This window comes from Lepidochelys olivacea (genome assembly GCF_965140295.1).
Source record: "Lepidochelys olivacea isolate rLepOli2 genome assembly, chromosome: 1".
NCBI classification, from domain to species: domain Eukaryota; kingdom Metazoa; phylum Chordata; order Testudines; family Cheloniidae; genus Lepidochelys; species Lepidochelys olivacea.
The window spans coordinates 168,356,653-168,378,725 of record NC_140411.1 but is presented as its reverse complement, the minus strand read 5'-3'; the positions used below and the strand labels follow the sequence as shown (position 1 = coordinate 168,378,725).

The window sequence follows — 22,073 nt, the reverse complement described above, 5'->3', positions numbered from 1 at the left end:
CACATATTAAAATAATTTCTGTCTATCCTTCTTGCTGAAATGCAGGATAGTGATGTGTCATTCAGTGGCTCTAAGTGAGAGCATAACATGGAGACTTCTATGCTGGAATAAATTAAAACAGTGCATCCAGAAAACAATGTCTATAATCTCCAGAATAACAAAAGCACTTGTTTTGGAGCCATTTATAAAATCTGCTGCTTAATTTGATGAACAACATTATACCCAAGTATAAAATTAACTCAAACACTAAGCACCAGAAAAAAGAACTAACAGGATTTGGAACATCTGAAAGGTACAAAAAGTTACAATGATTATCATAACATTGGTAAGGAGCGCTTCAGACACTACAGAAACACAAGGGGAGATAAGACAGCTGAAGGTAGCACAGTGACGTTAATTACGTTCTGTTTTTACAGAACTGTGTATTGCTGTATAGCAAATTATTTGTTCTTAGAAAAAAATATAAATGTTACCTATGCATATCACAGCAGTCCCATTTATTTGATCCTCTTCCTTAAATCTGTCTTCAAGTGGACAGTACCTGCACCGGTGGGGTTTTTTTAGGCTCAACGTAATAGGTTTTTTTTAAAATGGCCCATAACAAGTTTCAGGAACAATGGATAAAGATATTATTCATTCATTCTTTTGCTTTCAAGAAATGTACCCTGACATTTCTCTGTCCAACAACAACAAAAATGTAGAAAATGCTAACACAGGGGTAGGGTACTTCCAAAGGAAAAGGTGTAGCTATAGTTTAGACTGTCAGTTTATTTTGATAAGAACTGCATTCTGGAATATTTTTATATTACCAAGAAACATTCTGATGAAAGTTTTAACAGGAAAAAAATGGCAGTATTAGATTGCTTGCTAAATCTACTTCAAATTTAATTAATTTGTGTAAGTTTTCTAGAATACATGTTCTTGTTTTCCTCCACAGAAATGCAAAGTGTGTATCTGTAAAGGAATGATTAAAATATACATGGTGGGGGTTTTAAAAACACTCAGCATTATTTTACCTCTGCTCCTACTAAAGTCAATGGTGAAACTCTTGTCGACTTCAATTGGATTACTCATGCAATTGACGTGCTTAACTCTATGCAGCATTGGGATCTTACCATCAGTTTTTACATTCCAATACAAGCTGATGGGTAACCTTACAAAAAACTTTGATTTAAAAAAAAAAAATAGATTTTCATGCAAAATTCCCCATTATTTTAATGGGCAGTTCCATGCATGGATCTTTAGCATGTATATTAAACTATAGAACCATCAACAATGTTAGAATTTTCAACTGAATTTCCAGATGAGGATTAATGGAGACCCAAAGAAGAGCACTCAGTTTAACCTGTCAGCCAATAACTTGATCCAATGCTGAAATACTGATACAGTAGAAATCCACTTCCCAGCGTCCAACATTTTAAGACTAGCCATCAAAATCAACTAGCAAACAAAATGTTTTCGACTAAGAAATTTTGCCATTGAATTAATTCAACATGAGACGTAGGAAAATGTTTCAATAGAAAATACCTTGTTTACAGATACTCTATTATCTGTAAACTAGGAGTTCATGTTCATGTAAGAACAGATTTCCTAGTTTAACTCACATTTAAACCTTTTGCAATAGGATTGGACTGAATTGCAATTAACAGAAGTCAATGCTAAAATAAACTCAAATAGCATCAACACAGAGAACATCCTTGTCTGTTTCCGGTATACAAAGTTTTGATAGATCTTCATTGGCTATAATTCATGAAGGGGGATTTTGTATAACAAAAGGTATCAAAATGATGAATTCAAGAACCAAAACCAAACCAACTCAAGGCATAGCAGAGATTATCCCAATCTACATGTTCTAACATCTCTCAGCATCTAGAGAAATGTCCCTCACTAGAGTGAGCTTTGAAATTTAATTTGCAAGCAGATTAATGTCTAAAAAAAAAATATTTACGCATTTTCAGTTTCAGCCAAAACTGCTTTCAACTGAACCAAACTTAAGCAAGACTAGCTGTGGGGTAAATGCATGCATTTCACCCTAAGGGCTGACTTAAACAAGAGGAGGTTACTTACCTGGAGGTTCTTTGAGATGTGTCGTCCCTATCTGTATTCTGCTGAGGGTTATATGCATGTGCCACACATCCGGAGCCAGAGAATTTGAAAGTAGTAGTGTCTGCAGAACCGTGCATGTGCCCTTGCTCCACCTCAGTTTTCTCCAAGACGACAAAGGATGGAGTGGACTGACCACGCCTTCAGTTCCTACACCACAGCAAATTGAACAGATCCACAGCACAGGGGAGGGCGGGCGGGACTGGAATACAGCTGGGGACCACACATCTCTAAGAACCTCCAGTTACAGGTAAGTAACCTCCTCTTCTTCTTCAAGTGATGGTCCCTATGGTATGCCATTGAGGATGATTTAGCAATCAATACTTATGTAGGTAGAGGGTGGGAGGAAAAATGATAGAATGGTTGAACAGAGGACAGCTGCACCGAACTGGGGACAGCTACGCCAAACAAAGCATCCATTGCGGAGTCTTGCATCAAGGCATAATGTGAAACGAAGGTATGTACCCAACTCCATGTGGCTGCCCTACATATGTCTGGAAGTGGTACGTTGTGCAGGATGGCCGTAGTTGATGCATGTGCTCTCATGGAATGGGCCCTCACTCAAGGGGTGGGGACAGTCCTGATAACCGACAGCAGAGTGTAATGCAACCTGAACCCCACTTAGAGATCTTCTGTGGGGAGATCTCCTGCCCTTTAATCTGTTCAACTACAGTGATAAGTAGTCTAGGGGACTTCCTTAATAGTCTTGTCCAGTGTAGGCAGAAGGCCGAGGTCCTGCAGATGTCAAGGGAGCAAAGGTGCTACTCCTCTACCAAGGTGTGAGGCTTTGGAAAGAAAGTAGGTTAGTGTGTAGGTTGCTTGAGATGAAAACGATATACCACCTTTGGTAGAAACTTCGGGTGCAGACACAGGGAAACGTTCTTTTTAAATATGGTGGAGGGTGGGGGGTCAGCCATCGTGGTCCCCAATTCTCCTATCCTTCTTGTGGAAGTAACAGCTACCAGGAAGGTGACTTTCATGGAAAAGAGACAGGAAGCCAGAGGTTCGAAGGGTAATTTCATTAATATTGAGAGGACAAGGCTAAGGTCCCACTGGGGAGCGGTAGATTGAACAGGTGGATGAGTTCTAAGGCCTTTCTAAAACCTGTTAGGCCATGGGTGAGTAAACACAAACACAAGGGGGTGGAAAGCAATAATAGCTGTAATGTGCATCTTAATGGAATTGAGTGTGAGCCCTGAAGTCTTCAGAGGCAGAAGGTACTCTAAGAGAAGGGAAATGTCCACAAAAATCATGGAGCAGGTCCTCAAGGAATCAATCCTGAAGCACTTACATGAGAGGAAAGTGATCAGGAACAGTCAGCATGGATTCACCAAGGGAAGGTCATGCCTGACTAATCTAATCGCCTTCTATGATGAGATTACTGGTTCTGTGGATGAAGGGAAAGCAGTGGATGTATTGTATCTTGACTTTAGCAAAGCTTTTGACACGGTCTCCCACAGTATTCTTGTCAGCAAGTTAAAGAAGTATGGGCTGGATGAATGCACTATAAGGTGGCTAGAAAGTTGGCTAGATTGTCGGGCTCAACGGGTAGTGATCAATGGTTCCATGTCTAGTTGGCAGCCGGTGTCAAGTGGAGTGCCCCAGGGGTCGGTCCTGGGGCCAGTTTTGTTCAATATCTTCATAAATGATCTGGAGGATGGTGTGGATTGCACTCTCAGCAAATTTGCGGATGATACTAAACTGGGAGGAGTGGTAGACACGCTGGAGGACAGGGATAGGATACAGAGGGACCTAGACAAATTGGAGGATTGGGCCAAAGGAAATCTGATGAGGTTCAATAAGGATAAGTGCAGGGTCCTGCACTTAGGACGGAAGAACCCAATGCACAGCTACAGACTAGGGACCGAATGGCTAGGCAGCAGTTCTGCGGAAAAGGACCTAGGGGTGACAGTGGACGAGAAGCTGGATATGAGTCAACAGTGTGCCCTTGTTGCCAAGGCGGCTAATGGCATTTTTGGATGTATAAGTAGGGGCATAGTGAGCAGATCGAGGGACGTGATCATCCCCCTCTATTCGACATTGGTGAGGCCTCATCTGGAGTACTGTGTCCAGTTTTGGGCCCCACACTACAAGAAGGATGTGGATAAATTGGAAAGAGTCCAGCGAAGGGCAACAAAAATGATTAGGGGTCTGGAACACATGACTTATGAGGAGAGGCTGAGGGAACTGGGATTGTTTAGTCTGCAGAAGAGAAGAATGAGGGGGGATTTGATAGCTGCTTTCAACTACCTGAGAGGTGGTTCTAGAGAGGGATGGTTCTAGACTATTCTCAGTGGTGGAAGAGGACAGGACAAGGAGTAATGGTCTCAAGTTGCAGTGTGGGAGGTTTAGGTTGGATATTAGGAAAAACTTTTTCACTAGGAGGGTGGTGAAACACTGGAATGCGTTGCCTAGGGAGGTGGTGGAATCTCCTTCCTTAGGAGTTTTTACGGTCAGGCTTGACAAAGCCCTGGCTGGGATGATTTAATTGGGGATGGGTCCTGCTTTTGAGCAGGGGGTTGGACTAGATGACCTCTGGAGGTCCCTTCCAACCCTGATATTCTATGACATCATCAGGGGCAAGACCTCTCTGCCTAGCCTTGGAGGTGAAACACTTCCACTTTGCCTCGAGTTGCAACACTTCACCCAAGCACCAACACCAACCTCCCATAGGCGCTGACTCTGTGGGCACCCCTGGGGAAAAATTAGCAGGTGCTCCGCACCCACCAGCAGCCAAGCTTCCCCTGCCCCCAACCCTCTTTCTCCCCTGACCACGCCGCATCCCCACTCCTTCCCCTCCCTCCCAGCACTTCCCACCCACCTGCCACTTAAGAGCTGTTTGGCAGCGCTTAGGACTTTCTGGGAGGGAGTGGGAGGAACAGGGATGTGGCGCGCTCAGGAGAAGAGGCAGGGCAGGGGACTTGAGGGAAGGGGGTGGAATGGGGCCGAGAACGGGGCAGGCCTGGGGTTGGAAAAGGGAGTGTGGTGCAGGGACTTTGGGGAAGGGGTGGAATGGGGGTGGGGGGGGTCGAGCACCCACGGGCAGAGGGAAAGTCGGCACCTATGCAACCTCCCCAGTGTCAGAGGCATGCACTCTGCAGTCAGAACAAGAGCTGGAATGGACGACTGCTTCAGGACCAATGGTTCACTTGACCTAGGGGATACTGACTCGGAAGGTGTATATGACTCAGTGAATGGAACTGGTGGATCCGGTTATTTGCACGACTTCTTCTTGTGCTTGCGAGTCTTGGAACACACCGTTTCTCTGTGGAACTAATGGAAGGCTCATCGTCCTTTCTAGGCCTGGAGGAAAACTTACTGCCATGCTTATGCCCATGCTTCCTTGCTTCACGACTAGGCCCTGTGCATAGAGTCTGTAGTACAGGTACCTACATAACCGGACTTGATCTTTGTAGTCGGGGCACACTCCTGGACATCTCAGACGGATGTATGGGGATGATTCCCCAACCTGGATCAGATACCAGCCTCATGGAAACCTCCATGAGATGCTTCTTGAGGCAGAGAGCCCGGCCTTGCTAGGTATGGCTTGGGAAGGAGAGGCAGATGTTGCATCTAGATGCAGTGTGGGTTTCTCCCAAGCAGTACAGGTGGTACTTGTCACTGACCGAGAATGAACACTGGCAGGAGGTGCAGCTCTTGAACCCCAGTGTCTCTTAATTCCTAAAAACTAACACTAAGACTAAAACTACTGAAAAACAACCAAAATTAACCACGTATAATTCTAAAAACAGGTTGTTGTTTTTCTTTAAAGTGCATCAGAGAAAGACGAGAAGACACCAGCAGCTCTGACTCCGAGCAGGCAGTAGTGAGAAGGAACTGAGGGCGCGGTTGGTTTGCCCCACGCTTTATCACCCAAATGAAACCATGAGGCGGCGCACAGGTGCATGCATGGACCAATGGACACTACTACTTTCAAATTCTCCAGATGCATGGCACACAAGTATAACCCTCAGTGGAATACAATAGGGATCATCACTTGAAGAACAGAATTTTACTGAGTTTGAGCTCAGTGATGAAGAATCAAGTATGGAAACTAGATGTTGACCACAATCATATGGTTAGTGAAGACCTGGACAAATCACAGTCAACATCATGTTAACTATTCATCACTGAATTGTAGCTGACATGATGAGGAACATGATAATGAACATGAACATGATTAGTCCCGGACTACAATAACCACGAAGTCGTGGTCAATATCATGTGAGCTAATTCAGTTCTTTACAATGACCTTCAAATGCATTAACATCTTGTCATGTAGACACGGCATAAATGAAAATCTAAAACGTCAATATCACAGAGTCTATACATACCAATGAGATCAGCATTGCAGAAGTGGCCATCAGGCTTTTTCCAATAAGTCCATCATGATTTCCATGGAAGTAATAGATTTTTTTTTTTAGACTCCAACTCAATGAATAGGAGATGCAACTTTGTGGACCAGAAATCCATAACAGCTGTATAAAAACTCAACAGGACTCCCATTTTAATTTTTGTATGTTGTACTTTAAGCTGTTTTAAGCATGGACCAATAAAAATGTTCCAACCAGAACCATTTTTGCCACACTTTTAGATAAAAACACTTACGTATATAGCATTTTTTAATTAAAAAGTAAGGAATAACCTATTTAGCTTTGAAGAAAAATGTGGAGCATCTTTAAAGATATTACACTGGCACAGAAGAACAATACAATATTAATTCCACCAGGAGCTAATAAAATATCTAAGAAGAGGTATCCGATAAGTGGAGATTGAAATATTAATCCCTTGCACTATTGCAAAATTTAAATAATGCAATTTTTTCTCCTTTCCCCACTCACTACTCTCTATTAATCTCTTTGTTTCTCAGTTTTTTCATCTGTAAAATAGGAATTATTATCCCCATTTTACAAGGGTGTTTTGAAAATTAGCTAATGCTTAAGCAGTGTTTTGAAGCGTAAAGCTCTATATAAATGCTAAGTATTGCTGTTACTACTATATCTTTTGGCGCTTGTATATATTTCTTCCAAATCCAAAATTTTTCTGGCGCTTAAAGGGAGTTTTAGGTATACAATAAATGTAGAATAGAGAATTTTAGGCCTGGGCTACACACAGTTGTTGCACTGGTACAACAATGTCAGTTAGAAGTCTGATTTTTTACGGATACAGTTTTTCCAATACAACCCCTAATGTTGGTGAAGTTATACTAATACAAAGGTGCCTTATACCACGATGGCTTATTTTCCTTCCCATATGAGGGTAAGCTACATCAGTATTAGGTGCCTTGATACCAATATATTTGTGTCCACGCTAACTGGAGTTGTACTGCTTTAACTATACTGGCATAATTAAAGCAATACAACTTTTATAGAAACGTAGAATCATAGGACTGGAAGGGACCTTGAGAGGTCATCTATTCCAGGCCCCTGCACTCATGGCAGGACTAAGTTTTATCTAGACGATCCCTGACAGGCGTTTGTTTAACCTGCTCTTAATCTCCAATGATGGAGATTCCACAACCTCCCTAGGCAATTTATTCCAGTGCTTAAACACCCTGACAGTTAGGAAGTTTTTCCTAATGTCCACCTAAACCTCCCTTGCTAAAATTTAACCCCATTGCTTCTTTTAGGTTAAAAAAAGAACAATTCTTCCTCAGAGGTTAAGAAGAACAATTCTTCTCCCTCCTCCTTGTAACAACCTTTTATATACTTGAAAACTGTTATCATATCCCCCCTCAGTCTACTCTTTTCCAGACTAAACACACCCAATTTTTTCAAGCTTCCCCCATAGGTCATGTTTTCTAGATCTTTAATAATTTTTGTTGCTCTTCTCTGGACTTTCTCCAATTTGTCCACATCTTTTCTGAAATGTGGTGCCCAGAATTGGACACAATACTCCAGTTGAGGCCTAATCAACATGGAGTAGAGCGGAAGAATTACTTCTCATGCCTTTCAGAATGGTAGCCGTGTTAGTCTGTATCAGCAAAAAAACCTAGGAGTACTTGTGGTACCTTAGAGACTAACAAATTTATTTGGACATAAGCTTTCGTGGGGCTAAAACCCACTTCATTGGATGCATGCAGTGGAAAATACAGTAGGAAGATATAATATACACACAGAACATGAAAAAATGGGTGTTGCCATACCAACTGTAACAAGCCCAATTAATTAAGATGGGCTATTACCTGCAAGAGAAAAAAAAAAAACCTTTTGTAGGGATAATCAAGATGGCCCATTTCAAACAGTTGACAAGAAGGTGAGAGTAACGGGAGGGAGGGGCGGGGGGAGAATTAGCATGGGGAAATAGTTTTTACTTTGCGTAATGACCCATCCACTCCCAGTCTTTATTCAAGCCTAAGTTAATGGTGTCCAGTTTGCAAATTAATTCCAATTCTGCAGTTTCTCGTTGGAGTCTGTTTTTGAAGTTTTTTTTGTTGGAGAATTGAGACTTTTATGTCTGAAACTGAGTGACCAGGGAGGTTGAAGTGTTCTCCGACTGATTTTTGAATGTTATAATTCTTGATGTCTGATTTGTGTCCATTTATTCTTTTGTGTAGAGACTGTCCAGTCTGGCCAATGTACATGGCAGAGGGGCATTGTTGGCATATATCACATTAGTAGATGTGCAGGTGAATGAGCCTCTTATCGTGTGGCTGATGTGATTAGGTCCTATGATAGGGTCCCTTGAATATGTGGACACAGTTGGCAACGGGCTTTGTTGCAAGGATAGGTTCCTAGGTTAGGGTCTTTGTTGTATGGTGTGTGGTTGCTGGTGAGTATTTGCTTCAGGTTGGGGGGCTGTCTGTAAGCGAGGACTGGCCTGTCTCCCACGATCTGTGAGAATGAGGGATCGTCCTTCAGGATAGGTTGTAGATCCTTGATGATGTGCTGGAGTGGTTTAAGTTGAGGGCTGAAGGTGACGGCTAGTGCCATTTTGTTACTTTCTTTGTTGGGCCTGTCCTGTAGTAGGTGACTTCTGGGTATTCTTCTGGTTCTGTCAATCTGTTTCTTCACTTCAGCAGGTGGGTATTGTAGTTTTAAGAATGCTTGATAGAGATCTTGTAGGTGTTCGTCTCTGTCTGAGGGATTGGAGCAAATGCAGTTGTATCTTAGAGCTTGGCTATAGACAATGGATCGTGTGGTGTGGTCTGGATGAAAGCTGGAGGCATGTAGGTAAGTACAGCGGTCAGTAGGTTTCCGGTATAGGGTGGTGTTTATGTGACCATCGCTTATTAGCACTGTAGCATCCAGGAAGTGGATCTCTTGGGTGGACTGGTCCAGGCCGAGGTTGATGGTGGGACAGAAATTGTTGAAATCATGGTGGAATTCCTCAAGGGCTTCTTTTCTATGGGTCCAATGATGAAGATGTCATCAATGTAGCAGAAGTAAAGTAGGGGCATTAGGGGACGAGAGCTGAGGAAGCATTGTTCTAAGTCAGCCATAAAAATTTTGGGATACTGTGGGGCCATGCAGTACCCATAGCAGTGCTGCTGACTTGAAGGTATACATTTTCCCCAAATGTGAAATAGTTGTGGGTGAGGACAAAGTCGAAGTTCAGCCACCAGGTTTGCCGTAACATTATCGGGGATACTGTTCTTGACAACTTGTAGTCCATCTTTGTGTGGAATGTTGGTGTAGAGGGCTTCTACATCCATAGTGGCCAGGATGGTGTTTTCTGGAAGATCACCCATGGATTGTAGTTTCCACAGGAAGTCAGTGGTGTCTCGAAGATAGCTAGGCGTGCTGGTAGCATAGGACCTGAGGAGAGAGTTTACATAGCCAGACAATCCTGCTGTCAGGGTGCCAATGCCTGAGATGATGGGGCATCTAGGATTTCCAGATTCATGGATCATGCTTTGCTTACAATACTCCTGCTAATACATCCCAGAATGATGTCTGCTTTTTTCGCAACAGTATTACACTGATGGCTCATATTTAGCTTGTGGTCCACTATGGCCCCCAGGTCCCTTTCCGCAGTACTCCTTCCTAGGCAGTCATTTCCCATTTTGTATGTGTGCAACTGATTGCTCCTTCCTTTGCATTTGTCCTTATTGAATTTCATCCTATTTACTTCAGACCATTTCTCCAGTTTGTCCAGATAATTTTTAATTTCAATCCTAACCTCCAAAGCACTTGCAAACCCTCCCAGCTTGGTATCGTCCGCAAACTTTATATTATGTGTAGACAAGCCCTTATTTAGAAAGTCTTGGGACTTTCAGCATGGAAAAGCACTCAAAATTGGCCTAATTCTCTGAGGACCTTTGAAAATCAGGGCTTACATATGGGATTTTCAAACACAAAATGCACATTTGCATGCACAGCCCAAGGAAAATGGCTATTTGCACATGCAGAAGATGGCTAGATGCATAACTGGTTATTAATTCCATAATCACTCAAATTACACATGAAATTACAGTAACTTGGAGGGGCAAATTAAACAATTTCCATGCCTAACACACTTAAGAATCAAGCCCTTCATATATGTTTTCTTTAATCATTTAGGGTTTATAAAATGTTACAATTAAATGAAAATAATTTTTAAAATAATGGATTTGATGGACCAATTATTGGGATAAGCACTTTCAGCCTGAGGTGATTTCAGAGACTGAAATTCATGGTTTACAATGGCATGGCTAGCAACAATCTAGATCGAAGATGATTAACTATCAGAAATGTTGAATAAATTAGTCAACATTATATAGTTCTTTCCCACCAGTAATCCCACGTTGTGTCATTAGTCTCATGAAATAACTTGCAATAATCATATAGGCTTTCCCACATGTTTCTCAACTTTGTTTCAATTGTTTTTTTTTCCTCATGTTCACCAAGTTATGATGGCATTCAGAGATCAGTCAGGTCAAACAGCCAGAGGACATTTTTCAAAGATGTGCACAGACATGTTTAACTGCAGCATTGGTTTTCAAAATTTGAGATTATTAATTGTCTGAGATCTACAATGTTCTGTTAGCTGTTCTGCGGGTTTGGGAGTGCAGCTGCCATGTTCCAATCCTCCCTGTCTGTGACTCTCAAAGACCTAGAGGACTGGGTTTAGTTTATTTAGGCTGTGTCTACATTGCCACTTTCAGCGCTAAAACTTTCATCATTCAGGGGTGTGAAAAAACACCCCCACGAGCGACAAAAGTTTCAGTTCTGAAAAAAGCCAGTATAGACAGCACTTTATCGCCAGGAGCTGTACTACCCCCCTTCGTTCAAGGTGGGGAGTTTTTATTGCCGGGAGAACTCTCCCCCAGCAATAAAGCGTGTCTACACTGCCCATGTCACAGCGCTGCCATGGCCACACTGTAATGTGGGCAGTGTAGACATACCCTTAGTTCTGAAGTGTAAGAGAAGGTGGGTCCTGTGATTAAAGCACTAGATGAGTATTCTCGAGACCTTAGTGCCATTCCTGGCTCTGCCACAGATTCATAGGAAAGTTACTTAATCTCTCTGTGCCTCTGTTCTCCATCTGTAAAATGGGGATAATACTTTCCTATGTCACAGGAGTAATGCGAGGATAAATTCATTAGTGTATGAGGCACTCTGACATTACAGGAACATAAATATCTAACTAGATAGAAGAGATTACATTAAATATACTGTATAATTTCATCAAAACAATATATCAAAAGTTTACACCATTTGACCTCAAATTAAAAAAAACTACAAGAATCCCTAGGAAAAACAGAAAGGGATCACACAACCTCTTTAAAAGAGATCAAATTAAAAATGTAGGACCCTCTCCAATGCAATTATTTCAAGATAATGTTGATAGACATTATAGGTGGGAGGCTCTGGAACACAAATCCCAGGCCTCCTGCTTTGCTCTATTAAATTTAAATGAGGTGTCTCAAGAAGATAATCCTCTTCTTGTTCTGCCTGTTTTATTAGATGAGATTTCAAATGTGAAAGTTGAACCTTCTTTAGCCACAGAAAAAGATTTTGGCTTCCCAACATCTAGAAAGTCACTGAGACACATGGAATTAGTAGATCCTGTGGAGAGGCTGGATTGACCCTTTTCAGTTGTTTTTTATTTAAATAAATAACTACATAAATTAATTAACTGATTGTGAGAGTTTGGAAACAGATTTTTTTTAAATAAATAAATAAAAGCCTGATTTGCAGAATCACCACGTTTTGATGCTTCCCGCTGGGAAAAGGGAAACACAAGGATTATTCAGGAACACAAGGAGAAGAGATTATTCAGTCTGCTCAAGGAACTTTGTGACAGCAGCCATTTTTTCTGTCCCAAATTCAGAGTAACATGAAAAGATAAATAATACCTTTGTACAGATAAGAATGGAGGCATGGATTTTTTTATTGTCATTTGTGTAATGAATTGGTGGGTTAGAAGAGTCAGAACATACTAAAAGGTTTCCCCTCTAGTGTTCAAATACACTGGTTTCTATGTGGAATTTTATAAAGGTATTAAAACTTTATGTATCTGTTGACAAGGCTCAATATCTGATTGTCAATATAATGCAGCACCAATAATTGTCTTCTGTTTGGTCAGTTTTCTTTTGTCTCTAGTTAATTTTGGGCCTCATTTCCAGATTTGCTGAGCACCCATACCTCATACTGAAATTGATGGGAGTGACCCAGGGTCAGCAGCTCTGAAGAGCTTGTCCTGTATCTCAAAACGAGCAGAGCGGCAGAAGCTATTGTCAGCAGGAGACGTTCTCCCACTGACACAGCGTTCTGCACACGAATGCTTATGTTGGTGTAACTTATGTCTTTCAGGGGGGTGAAATATTCACTCTCCTGAGCGACATATGTTTTGCCGTCATAGGCCGTAGCATACACATAGCCTAACCTGCTCAGCAAAAGGAAGGTCAGTGTCAGGGCAATTCATAGTGGAGCCAAGCCCTTTATTATGGCTCTGAAAATTATACAGTATTGCCAGAGTCAAGTGTCCAAAAAAATCATGAGATTGGCTTAAAATCATGAATTTTTTTTATAAATAATACATTGTTATTTTTATTTACCTTCTGATCTTTGAAGCATTCAGGTCATGTTTTCAAGTTTTTCCTCTAATCAATGGGGTCAAATCTTAGTTTTTATTTTCTCCCTCCCCCCCCCCCAGCCCAAAAAGTGAGATTCTCTTGTATTCACATAACTCCAGGAACAAGGACGTTGAGAAACACCAAATATTGTGAGATCTGTGATTAAAAAACCCTCATCCAAGCTATCAACTATTCCATCCTTAGCTGAAATACTAAAGGTTCATGCTCCCTACAAAAATGTTCCAAAAAAACCCTACATAGACACTACAAAAACCATTAAGATTAGGTTGTTTAAAAAGAGAAAAAAGAAAGGAAAGTAGCCCACCTAGCCCTGCTTTCATCACTTTGATGTTGTGGCTTCTCTATCTATGTTCACTGCTTTATTCTGTCCCAGAGTCTTTCAACAAGGCTGTCAAGTTTTTTGGTGCACAGTGGCTATGCTTTCATCTCTGACATCTGCAACCTGTTAACTGTGCTTTAGGACACTACAAGAGTTGAGAAAAGTACAGTCCACTGTGAAGGGGCGCCCACCCCACACAGGACTGACAGGGGTTAAGATGGCCAGCTAGACCAATTAACTACACCAGCTACACCTGGAGGAGGAGCCAGGGAGCTAACTGAAAGCAGGCTCAGATGAGCAGGAACAGGCGAGGCCTATAAAACCAGGTAGCTGGCAACAGAATGGGGCTGCTGCTGAGAAAGGGCAGTCACTCTCTGGGAAGAGTGAGGAATACTTGGGGGCGGCTGGGAAAGGCTGCAAGAAGGCAGGCAGCAATCACTCCCTGGGAAGAGGGAGGAGAGTTTGGACCTGATACTCCCGGGGCGGGGGCCAGGCGGAGCCAGTCCAATGAAGGAGCAGAAAGGGCTGGGAAAGTAAAGCTCAGAACTGCTGGGCTGAGGATGGCTGAACTGGAATCTAGAGTAGAAAGTGAGCCCAGGTTCCCCTACCAGCCACTGAGAGGGTGGCACCTGAGGCAGTGAAAGAGAAGACTGCCTAGGGCTGCTGAAGGAAAGATTTTGATATACACTGGAAGGGAGGAACACTGAGTGACCTGGCCAGAGGGCTAAGTCATGAAGAGGATGCTGCAGTTCCTGGCGTGAGAAAGATGCTGCAGACCAGAGACACAAAGTGACAGCGTGCAACAGCAGGAGTGGGCATTGACCTGGTGACCTAATCCCCAGAGCAGCCAGGGGGAGGCACCAGACTAGTGGTGAGTGGTGTGCTGCGGCACATCCACCCAGAAGACAATGAAGACGGACTAGGGCTGGACGACCATTTAAGAGAGCTGGGTTTTGTTCCAGGTTCTGTCACAGACTTCCTGTGTGAACTTGGGCAAGTCACTTAAACTTTCTGTGCCTCAGTTCCCCTACATCGAATATAAGTGCATAGATTCATAGAGTCCAAGGCCAGAAGGGACCATTGTGATCATCTGGTCTGACCTCCTGAGTAACAGAGGCCATAGAACTTCCCAAAATAATTCCTAGAGCATATCTACTCCCCAAGCTCCATCCAGAAAAACCCTAAAACTATTTTTAGCACAAATAGACTTTTCAAAAATGGCATGAAAGTAAGATGACACATGCCTGTCATCAGCCTGCTCACTTTGCCTTTCCTCAAGCCTTGTCTGGATTTTTATCTCAGATTTGCAAGCTCTTTAGAGCAGAGACTGTCTCTTCTGTTGTATTTGACAATGTCTAACACAGGGGTGGCCAACCTGAGCCTGAGAAGGAGCCAGAATTTAGCAGTGAACGTTGCCAAAGAGCCACAGTAATAGGTCAGCAGCCCCCACATCCGCTACCTCCCTCCAGCCCCAAGCACCTCCTGCCCACTGGCAGCCCCGCCAATCAGCGCCTCCCCCTCCTCCCGCCCACTGCAATCAGCTGTTTTGCAGCACACAGGAGACTCTGGTGGGGAGTAGTGAGGGCATAGCAGGCTCGGGAGAAGGGGTAAGGGCATTGGGGGAAGGGGTGAAGTGGTAGCAGGACCAGGGGCAGATCAGGGGGTTGAGCAGTGAGCAATCCACAGCACACTGGAAAGTTAGCATCTGTAGCTCCAGCCTCTGAATCATCGCCCATGCAAGGAGCCGCATATTAACCTTTGAAGAGCCACTCCAGAGCCACAGGTTGGCCACCCCGGTCTAAGACATTGAAGCCCTGAGCCCAACAAGAGTCTTTGTAATAATTTGGGAGGTGCTCAATTATGGCAGTGATTAATGCAGAAGGAAAACCTATAAAAAAAATAAAAGTTCACCCTAAAATATATATGGAGGTAGATGTCAGCTTCTGTTTCCTTAATTATTTTGTCTATCATCTCTACAGAATGCTAGATAGGAAAAAAAAGCAAATCAAGAAATAAAAGGCGGAAGCAAAACTAGCAACAGTGAACATTCAGAAAGTCAGAAGGGTTTTGAGAATGATAAAAAGGACTACTCAGTATGCAGGCGCTGATTATAAACCACATCAGATTCAGATCTGAAATGTGGACACACTGTCTTTCCTTGCTTGGATTACACCAAAAGTTAGACCTAGGCCTAATGGCTGCCTTACCACTAGTTGTGCAGAAGGAAAAGGACAATCTTTCGTTGCTTTTAAAAACACATTAGTAATTTTTAAACAAAGTTATCTTAGGCATGTTGTACATGTCATTTCCAATTAAAGTTATCAGCTGCTTGGCAGAACAGCCACTTTGTTCATTGCATAAATTTGCAATGAATTAGCTAATAATTTCCTGATGAGGAAACCTGGGAGCCTGGGAAACCTGGGAGCAGTTATGCTTAAAGTCTTATGCTGTTTGGTTGATCAACTCCCTGTGCGAACTACTGCAGTATCATATGTAGACAAAACAGAATGTAACGTCTTTCCTGTTCATGATACTAATACTTTGCACTTACATGCTCTTCAACAATTATCTGTTTCAAAATGCTTTACAATGACAGGCAAGTGGTGCAAGTCTACAGATGCAGCAGATGAGGTACAGAGAGGGTAAGGAAACATTTTCGAAAGTGGTTGTTAGTTTTGGGCACCTTTGTTTTTGGGGTACACACCATAAGATACTTTGGGTCTGATTTTCAGAGGTGCTGGGGCTTCCACCACTCCACTTGACTTCATTGGGGGGATGTTCAGTACCTCTGAAGATCAGGCTCTTAGGGTCTAAAAGTTGAGCAATTAAATAAATGCCTCCCAAATGAGAGGTCACCTTTGAAAAAACTTTACCCTAAGTAACTTGCCACAGGTCACACAGAAACCAGGAGCAGGGATTAAAGTAGAACCCAGTGGCTGGAGAGAGCTGGGGAAGCAGCATAGCCAACACTCTCGATTCTACTACCCACAGTTCTCAAAAACATCTCAACTCTGCCATGCATCTGAACTCAAGAAGCCTGAGCACCAGAGGTCCTGAGATCTCTCTAGTGCAGCGCACGGTGTGGTCATCAGCCTGGTCCGTAACTGTAAAAACAACAAAAAAAAAAACCTGTTTCCTGCTGAAGGGTGTTTGGACAAAGATAGTAGTACTGAGATTACTGATACGGATGTCAAAAACGTGCTCCATAAATGCACTGTTAAACAGGACTAATTCAGTACTTGTTATGTAAGAAAAACTCCCACTGATCTGAATGTACAAAACTGGGTCCACTAGTTCCTAAGGGTTCGGAAAGAAAAAATAATATTGCAAAGTAACCTTCATGCTACAAATATTCCCTGACTCCTGCTTCTCTACAAACACTCTGCGCAGACATAATAGTTAGCATTCCTCACTGTTGTCATTCAGTACTGCTCAGAGCTCTCTCCCACCAGCACAGAGCAGCTATACAGGAGACCTTACAGCGGCGTAGCTGCAGCGGTACAGCTGCGCCTCTGTAAGGTCCATAGTGTAGACATAGCCTTATTTTCCTAAAAGTTACACAGTTATCATTGCTGAGGCAGCTCCACCAGTGGCAGCAAGGAAAGGAACACCAGCATATGCACAGCAATTTAAACACCCTGTCATTTGGACCTACTCTTAGTAGGACTGGACAATGCAGTAGTTAAAATACTGGTGGTCTTCTCTACACTAGGTTCGCACGGTACACTCCCATCTCTATCGAGAGCAACCATGGGAAATTTTAGGAGGAAAATAAGGTAGTTTAGATACCCCCATACACACTATGTTACAACATTTTAGATGGCATGCATTCAAACTTTGGTAAGGATCCAGCTAGACAGAGCCTTTGAAGGACAATGGTAGCATGGTTCTGCAGCCTCTTTGGAAGACTATAAATTACACAACACTGATGACTACATGATACGCATAGTGCTATAATGCTGGTTAGAATTTGGATCACTGATTGCTTTTTAGAATTTTATTTTAAAGCTACTCATGGCACTGTATCTGGCTTTCATGTAAAGGAAAAAATACCAGAGCCTAAACGCGCTAACATTGTCTCTAATTCATGCACTATAAAGAATCTTAGTGAAAGCATAACTGGAAGTTTCTAAAAAAACAAAAAAAAATAATTACATAAAAAGCACATTGTAATGAATCAACTCAAAGTTTTCATACAAGGATTTCAAACCAACTACTATACGTATGAATAACGGGAATGTATTTTCACTACATTTGCAAAGGAGTTCTTTATGGAAGCTTCATTCACAGAAATAAAACAACAACTTCCTCCTGGTAGAAAAAGGAGATTTGTTATTTATTATAAATGCTCACTGTTCCTAAAGTCTTTTGACACCATCCCACAGGGAAACCAAACAAGCAGCAAAGAACAAGCCTGCTGAGCTAGAGAAGAAAGATATTCATGTTTGTTTAGGTGTCATGGTTCCATAATAATTTGAGAGCTAACAACCAATGCTAGCTATTCACCAGAAAGAGACACACACAGGAAATACATTTTGGTCTAGAAACCGGTAAGTTTTAAGTGCAATTTCTTAAGAACTGTGATTCAAATATAAATATTCATATGATTACTGTAACTTTTCCTTTCCCTCTGCTTTTGCACTGTCTGCAGCACAGCTGCATTAATCCCATTTTCAATGCTCTATATTTTGACCTCCTTAACAACCCCATGGTAGGATGTTAAAACACTCTAAGCTATAAATAATTTATTCCTCTTATCTAGTAATGGATTATTGTTCCACAAAACTCACTAAAACATGCTGCACAGTCTGTAGTAAGTTTAACAAAATAATATAAAGAGAGATTTTAATAGACACAAAATTATTAACAGGTTTCAGAGTAACAGCCGTGTTAGTCTGTCTTCGCAAAAAGAAAAGGAGTACTTGTGGCACCTTAGAGACTAACCAATTTATTTGAGCATGAGCTTTCGTGAGCTACAGCTCACTTCATTGGATGCATACCGTGGAAACTGCAGAAGACATTATATACACACAGAGACCATGAACCAATACCTCCTCCCACCCCACTGTCCTGCTGGTAATAGCTTATCTAAAGTGATCATCAAGTTGGGCCATTTCCAGCACAACTCCAGGTTTTCTCACCCTCCATCCCCCCACACACAAACTCACTCTCCTGCTGGTAATAGCCCATCCAAAGTGACCACTCTCTTCACAATGTGTATGATAATCAAGATGGGCCATTTCCAGCACAAATCCAGGGTCTCTCAATTATTAAGTGCTGCACCATTTGCTGTTAAATGTTTTACTGATGGACCCTGAGATTTATTTTTACATTTGACTTTTTACTCTTTTTTTCTTTTTTTTTTTTTTTAAATAAACTGATATTTCATTCTGAGAGTCTTACCAGAGGTCTATTTTTCTTGCATTATTATCTCATAGCACAGTAAAGAGCCAATACAGACTAATCAGCCAAAGCCTCACTTCAAGGACACTAAAAGGGCCCTCAGTTGTGAGGTGTTGAGTGTTCTCCACAAAACAGGGCACGTGGTTGCTCAGAGGAGGAAGCATTATGGGCCTGATCCTGCTCCCATCAAAGCCAATGGCAAAATTCCCATCTGACTTCACTATTGCACCATTAAGTCTTACATGCCTGATCCTGTCTACATTGAAGGCAATGGAAACTTTATGGTTGATATAAATAGGCAAAAATATCAAGTCTCATGCCCAATAGCAAGCGCTTGCAGGATCCAGCTCTAAATCAGTGGCATACCAGATTTTTTATACCAGCCATCAGAAAAATAAAGCTTTTCCTCCCCAAATCAAGATTTTCAACTTATAACAGATGTGCAGCCTTTAAAGAATACACTTTAATTAGCAACTGTAACTAAGCAAGCCACACTTTTGCCTTGGGTTTCTTAGCATGATTTACCATGATTAGCATAGCAATTGTCTATGAATTTTCATAAAGAGCTGATCAGTTTTAGTTCAAAATGGATTGAAAAAATACCTGCATAAACTGCTCCCACAGTTCAAAAATGCTAATTGCATGTGAAAGTTTAAATCAACCCTGGAATGGGAAAATAATGTCAAAAATTAATAGCTGCCTTGACAACGGGTTTCTGGTGTATTAAATGAAATGACAAAAGTGATATATTTAAAGCTGCTACAATGTGACTTATCTCCACCAAAAAATGCGTGCTTTGTCTGCATGAGGAAAATTACTCATTGCGGACAAAGAGTGCATCTGAACCAGTTCTGAATCCAGTTTAGCTGTAAGATAGTCCATGTCCATCAGCAGTTCATAAACGATAGTTGACGTTTCTGAAACGGTGCAGGACAAGGTGGTCCAGGTCTAGGCTTGTGTCGAACCCTTTTTCACACATGTTCAGTTGCACCCACTGCTGACACCCACTGTCAACAAAGGGTAGCTTTTGAATGCTTTTATAGACAACCTTGGTAAGTTTGGTTACTATTCATAATTACTCAGGGGAGCAGAGTTCTGTACTCATATTCTGCCTTCAAAAAACAGAATTAAACACTTACGTTTAAAATTAGTAACTGACATGTAAGATAACTCTAAGTAATAATGGAAATAACCAGAAAAAGGGGCATCTCAGCATGGAAGAGCTTTAAGTAGCCCTGGTTTCTGCAATATTATGAAATGTTATACAAGTGAGACCTCATCAAATCTAAGCTTTTTTGCCTCTCTTTAAAACTACTGAAGTATTGCCCTTCAAATGCTCAAGTTTTCAGTGCCGTGCAGAAACTAACAGGGCTTTATTCAAGTTGAAACCTTTCACAAGGTTCATTTTAAACAATTAAAGAGCATGGCAACCTGTAATTACTGAAAATAAAGCCAGATCACTGGGGAAGGACGCATCTCTAATAAGTAACATGATACTACATTTTCTCTGTAAGGGAATTTAGCTATCAAATACCTAACTTCCATTAAATTAATTTGGTTTTAAAGAGTCTAAAATTTTAAAAAAATGTATGTACTTCTGCTATTGCCTTAGAGAGCAACACTAAACCCTTTGAAAATGAAAAGGAAGCACTCAAAGGTTTATTTAGCATGAATTAGAAAAACATTTCTTTGCCTGTGAAAAGAGACAGACTTAAGAGATTCCAGTACACATGGCATTTTAGACAACAATGCTACACTTTGCAAACATGTTTCCATAGTCTGAATTTCACTGCTGTAATGTCTATCCCCTATCAGAAAAATTAAAGCAAGAAGTTTTTTTTAAAAGTAACTTACCATTCATCAATAGCTCAAACATTTTCTCCTGTTGTGTTTCACAAGGTCTTACAGCCCGTAACAGAAATGAGGAAGCGTCAGTGTTTCATTCCACTTCTGGCTCAGACAGTGGGTGTAACTTGTTAAGTTTCATGCCAAGATGAGATGGGACAACTGGGTGTGTTTGAAACCTTGGTTTTCACCTCCCTTCTTCCCCCTCCCACCCAAGTTTAATGCTCCATTTGGTATTCTTCACACAAACAACTCTGGCTGATGGGAATTTCTGTCATTCAATGTCTCAACCCCCTGTGGCTCCTCAGATCTAAATTCCTGCAGACACCTCTGCAGGGTGCTTTGAATTCACAAGTGTAAAACAATGTGAGAATAGCCAATAATTGAAATATCAAATCTACTGTTACAACACAGTAGACTTTCAGAGTGACTTACTAACATCTGAAATGGCAGGTTGGCTACTTCATGCCTTGTCAGAGTCTCTCCACATATAATAAACTAGGTGCAGTGCATCAAATTCATCCCTGGTGTAACCCCAATTGGTGTTTCACCAGGGCTGAATTTGACTGTCAATCGCTTTATACTGCTCAAATCAACGTTTTCTCTTTCTTTTCAGGAAAGCATGTGCTAATGACACATAAATCAAGAAGATTAGACACATTCTGACCTATTCTGCATTTCCAAATGGACTCTGTACTCTGATGGAGAATGCTATCTGACATGTAAATAGTGCTTTCCATCTTGAAAGCTCCCAAAATACTATACATTTAGGCCAGTGGTTCGCAACCTGCATCCCGTGGGCCGCTTGCGGCCCATCAGCACACAGCTGCGGCCCATATGACATCCTCAGGACCATACAGATAGAATTGGATGCGGGCTGTGGCCCATAATGGTAAATAGGTTGAGAACCACTGATTTAGGCCCTGATCCTAAAAACACTTTTGCACATAATTTATGAGACTACTCTGATTTGTAAAGGTTTCAGAGTAGCAGCCGTGTTAGTCTGTATTCACAAAAAGAAAAGGAGTACTTGTGGCACCTTAGAGACTAACCAATTTATTTGAGCATGAGCTTTCGTGAGCTACAGCTCACTTCATCGGATGCATGCCGTGGAAACTGCAGCAGACTTTATTTATACACAGAGAATATGAAAAAATACCTCCTCCCACCCCACTGTCCTGCTGGTAATAGCTTATCTAATTTACCTAATTTGCATGCTCTATTATCAGGAATGGGTATGCAAATTGAGTAAATATGTAAATGGTCAGTTTGGGGCAAATTCAGACATTAAATGCATGTATAATTTTGCACCTAAATACTTTAAAAATCAGATGTCAGTTATGCCTACCCACTCTCAGATGTCATCAGGCTACCACGCTTATT

General features: G+C 41.7%; 1 protein-coding gene across 7 annotated transcripts in view; it reads right to left on the bottom strand.

Moving 5' to 3' along the window:
- Positions 1–22,073, bottom strand: part of TIAM1 (TIAM Rac1 associated GEF 1) — a 276,930-nt gene that overhangs the window by 131,315 nt on the left and 123,542 nt on the right. Inside the window, exon 1 of one of the 7 annotated variants that reach the window (XM_084620564.1) lies at positions 20,700–20,767. The exons of the other annotated variants lie outside the window; for them this stretch is intronic. The gene's annotated coding sequence lies outside the window, so the exon portion shown is untranslated. Of the gene's footprint in view, positions 1–20,699; positions 20,768–22,073 lie in introns of those variants that run through there. 7 annotated transcript variants of the gene reach the window in all.